Source organism: Oncorhynchus gorbuscha, unplaced genomic scaffold (genome assembly GCF_021184085.1).
Source record: "Oncorhynchus gorbuscha isolate QuinsamMale2020 ecotype Even-year unplaced genomic scaffold, OgorEven_v1.0 Un_scaffold_16156, whole genome shotgun sequence".
Lineage (NCBI taxonomy): Eukaryota > Metazoa > Chordata > Actinopteri > Salmoniformes > Salmonidae > Oncorhynchus > Oncorhynchus gorbuscha.
Window position 1 is genome coordinate 1 of NW_025757879.1, and position 4863 is coordinate 4863.

The 4863-nt window shown below is 45.4% G+C and overlaps 1 pseudogene; it reads left to right on the forward strand.

Moving 5' to 3' along the window:
* The first annotated feature begins 1763 nt into the window (after positions 1 to 1763).
* Positions 1764 to 3495, forward strand: LOC124030809 (annotated as a pseudogene).
* Positions 3496 to 4863: the final 1368 nt, after the last annotated feature.

Consider the following 4863-nt stretch of genomic DNA (forward strand, 5'->3'; position numbering starts at 1 on the left):
ACCACAAACAGACCCAAAGAGTTCTCATAATAATGTATTTGCAGCAGGCACGTTCACAGATAGGGGTCAACCTTTGCCCTCCCACTCCCAACTGTCCTTTGGGTGGTGGAATATATATTTTGTATGCAGTTTGCATTACAACTGCGCTGGTTTATCGTCTCATTAGTGTGAATGTGTTTCACCTGTGCTGGCCAGGTGCTATTTTAAGATTGGCTGGCCGAGGGCTCCAGTTGTCTTGGAAGAGGTGAAGGGTTAACACCTTTGACTCTCCCCATTTGATTTCTAAATCAAAATGATTTATCTGATCTTCCCAGTTTTGCTCCACCTTTAGGTTTCTTCCATGTTTTTAAATTTGGTGGGTGTCTTTTAGGTCTAGTTGTTGCTAGTCAGCTTTCACTTAAAACTCCACCGTTTCGTTTTGGTTGTTCCCCTTTTCTGTTTGAGTGAACAATTTTGGTTTTCTTGCTAGGAAATGTAACAAAAACCAAGGAAAGAGAATGCAAGGAAAAGTGGCACAAAACTTAAACCAGAAGATCAGATAAAAGATTTTGTCTAGAAAGCAAATGAATGGTGGTCAACTTGAGGCGTTAACCTTCCACATCTCTCAAGAAACACTGGGCCAGCTGATCAAATAGCACCTGGCCCAGCACAGGTGAAACACCTTCCACTAATGAGATGACAAACCAGCACAGGTGTAACACATACTGACTAACGAGGTGACACCAATCGGCGTGCCCCATGCCGCTAACATCCAATCTCTAAATATAAATGGAAAAAACAAAGCCTGTAACAGTAGCAGCAACACATGTAGTCTATTAGACTCTAGCTAACTACCGTATACTAAAAATATCCACGAGCCAGCCAGTCATATATCATAAGTTCAAAGTTTATGAATGTTATATTAAGAAGTTATTATTTAAGAGCATTGAAGATAAATCACAACCAGTGAAAATTGAAAATAAAAATGTTTAATTTTAAATAAAATAAAAAAAATATATATATATTTTAAATTTTCATTTTCATTTACAACTGAGACCTGGCCAAGATAAAGCAAAGCTGTGTGACACAAACGACACAGAGTTACACATGGAATAAACAAGCGTACATATAGAGCTAGCTAAATAGCAGATGGGTGCCCTTTTTTCATTTTGAGCACCTGCACCCTGTGCATGACCTGATTTGCAGTCCACATTCACAGTTTTTTTGTGTCTTTCACTCTGTTCCATTTGGATCTTAAGTTCCTTCCTCTGAAGAGCTATAGGCTGTATAGCATCCACCTCTGCACCTTCACACTGTTCACAGGACCCTGTTCTGAATACGCCAGCTGCCGTCAGGCACTGCTACATTTCTTTAGTGTGCGAACACCCCAGAGACTTTATTATAATACTTCAATGCTTTTTGTAGAGGAACTCAGGAGCTACAAAGGTAGTTCTTCAGAGGGGGAGGTGGTTGAGCATCTGAAGGTCACAATGAGGCATTGTGGGATTCAGGGACAAATTACGAATGATGTGAGAAGTCTGAGATACCATTCCCTTAGCAATGCAACCTACAACAAAAGTTGTACTTTTCTCTAGTCTAGTGTTGGAGGTGAATTAAAGCACTGTATTGATTGCATTGAAGGCTACTATGATTTCAGTACTGCCAAAGGCATATGGTTTATGAACCTACTGGGATGGATAATAGGGCTCCAAACTATGCATTCAAACTTGGAGACATTAATTTAAAAAGAACAGACGTGCATTCTTTGTGTGTTTGTTTCATAGGCGGGCATCGTCCATGTGGGCGTCATGCTGTGGGCTGCTGAACGAGGTGATGGGCACAGGGGACGGTGCGCGGGCAGCAGCCAGGGTTTGGGGCCGGGACGGGGGCCCTTCCGCTTGCCCCCAGCGCCGGGTACTCCACATATCCCCCCACCAGCTCAGGGAGTGCAGGTCAGCTCTGCAAGGCCTGTGGACTGGCCTTCTCCGTCTTCAGGCGCAAGGTAGGTGGTGATGAGGATAATGACAATAGTGTGTAAAAAGATGAGGAAGAACACTGTGCCCCTTATAAACTAATAAAACTAACTTCCATATGAAATACTCAATCATACTGGTCACACCAGGGCATCAGCTTAGACTGCAGACAGGTAAATGGCAGAGCGTATCTAGGCATTGACTGACAGTGTAGCATGCTGGGACAGCGATAGAAGCCCCTGGAGGCTTCAGCGTTCTTGCACTTCCAGGCTCAGACTGCTCTATCAGCCCGCTCACACCTGTTGAGGTTCAATCCCGGAATATATTCTACGTGTGTGTGTGTGTGTGTGTGTGTGTGTGTGTGTGTGTGTGTGTGTGTGTGTGTGTGTGTGTGTGTGTGTGTGTGTGTGTGTGTGTGTGTGTGTGTGTGTGTGTGTGTGTGTGTGTGTGTGTGTGTGTGTGTGGCTCAGCTTGATATCTGTGTCAAGAAATGAGAGGTTCTGGGGGACTAACACAGACGATTGATAAATGGACCTGTCAGAGTGTGAATGTCCTCTTTCTGGTCCACAGCTCATTTGCAATGCACAGTAATGATATGGAAATTATTTCTGGCCATATCCCACTTTTTCTGTCTCCATTCAGACTGCCTGTCAGTCGATTCATCTGAGTTTCCTCAGTAAACCGAGATAAGCTTGTAAATGCTAGAGAATATTCCATATAGTATTATTTAGCTTGTCTGTGCCAAATGGGGGAAACTCATCCTCTTTCCTAGGACATAGTGACATCGTAGGGAATGAGTCCTTGTATTGGAAAGCTGTTGTCTGGTAGATTTGGCAGATCCCTCTCATTAGTTGTAATTAAGAGTTCTAAAGCCAGGATAGTTAATTGACTCCATGATGCCAATAATTATTTAAATCTATTAATTAATTGATCAGGAGGAATGGACATGACTGGCTGATGGGATCGCTCTCTTCTAAATGTGTGGTGAGTCTCTATCGCTGTATCTCTCTCTGTCTCTCTCTCTTTCTCTCAGCACATATGCTCGGACTGTAAGAAAAGTTTCTGCGCCATGTGCTCAGTACTGCAAGAGAGTCTCCGCTGCTGCACCACCTGCCATCTCCTGCGCGGAACGGCCTTCCAGAGACCACAGCTCATGGCGCTGCGTGTTAGGACCTGCGCCAGTACCTGCTGCTGCGCAACATCCCTACAGACACCTGCAGGGAGAAGGAAGACCTGGTGGACCTGGTGCTCTGCCACCAGGAAGCTGGAGAAAACACCTTGACACAAGGAGGTGTAGAGGAAGACGAGGAGGAGGATGAGGAGGAGGAGGAGGATGAAGAAGAAGAAGAAGAAGAGGAGGAGGATGCAGACACAGACAGCCTGCACTCGCTCCCCACTCCCTCCACGCATCGCCCCCTCAGCCGCACACCGCTCCGCTTCAGAGCAGTTGTCTCTCTCCACCTCGGAGCAGTCGGCTCTCTCCGCCTCTCAAGGAGGCTCTCCTCTCAGCCGGAGTGACAGCTCAGGGACCGCTCAGAGCCAGGTATGACTACACAAACACATAACACACACACGCATGCACACACACTCACAAACACAACCTAGTCCCATTCCCCATACAGCTGCCCCCCTTCGTTTACCATCTTCTCTGCTCTTTTGACATCTGTCCTCCTTGTATCAAAGCTAATTAATGTGAAGCTTGATAAGCACATGGCATGGATGTGGGAAACATATTAGTCAGTGTGAAGTAGAGTTGTCACAGCTAAGCATAATAATCAACAACGAGCATTTGCTACTCTAGATCTCTAGTGCTGGGATGTAAATGGGTTATGATTGTCCACAGCCCTGCTGAAAGTAACCCCTTTGATAACCATTTAGGCTAAATATAGGAGCATAAAAAGCTTACAAGCATTCTAGTAATTGCAGTATAGTTTATTGCAGTCAAGCCCTGTCCTTTGCAGCCAGTTTGATACAGTCTGGTGCTTTGTGTTTGACATGAATGAAGAGGTTCACTCCCACACAGATCATCTGCTACATTTCATATTTCATAGTGCACAATTTCACTCTTTCTGTAATCTGACGTCCACGTGACTGACAGCTGCTCTTGCAGTGCAGCCCTGGGAGCTGCAGCCAGTCATAAACAGCCATATCTGAAGCCCTCTTTTCTAGGTCTGTTATGCTGTCGGTTATGTAACAATGCTCAGGCTGGCTTCTGATTCCTCTCAACGGCACAGCTATAATTGAAAAGAGAGAGCGAAACACAACAATACTGCTCACATCTCTGTCCGTGGGATCATTTTGGCCTAAACATCAAAATCATCCATTCCTATTGTAATCCATAAAGGATAAAATGAGTGGGGCTCTAGGCTGGTTGTGAGCATAGCTGGTGTCTGGTGGTAGTGCAGTTGTGGTGTTGTCAGTTGCTAGAGCTGGGTTAGGGAGGCTAGCACACCACAAACAGGCCTGCTGATGCATTATAAACACAGGTGCAGGCTTGCAGCCTGCAGCTGATTGGTCCAGTGGAATACGTAGGGAGCATGTGTGCACATACACCCAAGAACATCAGCCTCCCCCCGACCCCCTATAGACTCAGCCCCCATCCTTCATTGTGATGTCACACCGGAAGAATGCATTAGCCCTGCACCATTAGCTAATTGCTTTTTGTGCGGTGGTCCAGTGGAGACAGAGAGGAGGGGAGGAGTAGGCTCTTCATGATCGTTGCTGTTTTATGGTCTCTTCATTGCACATAAATGGCTGAGTTAATGCAAGTCAATACGCCACAAGGTAAACATTCTCATCAGATTCATCCCGCCAAGACCATTAGTGTCATGCAGGTGAAAGAGGACCCAAAAGCGACTTAACAGAAACAGAGTTTATTTAAGTCCAAACAGGGAATAACAGAAATCCTCTA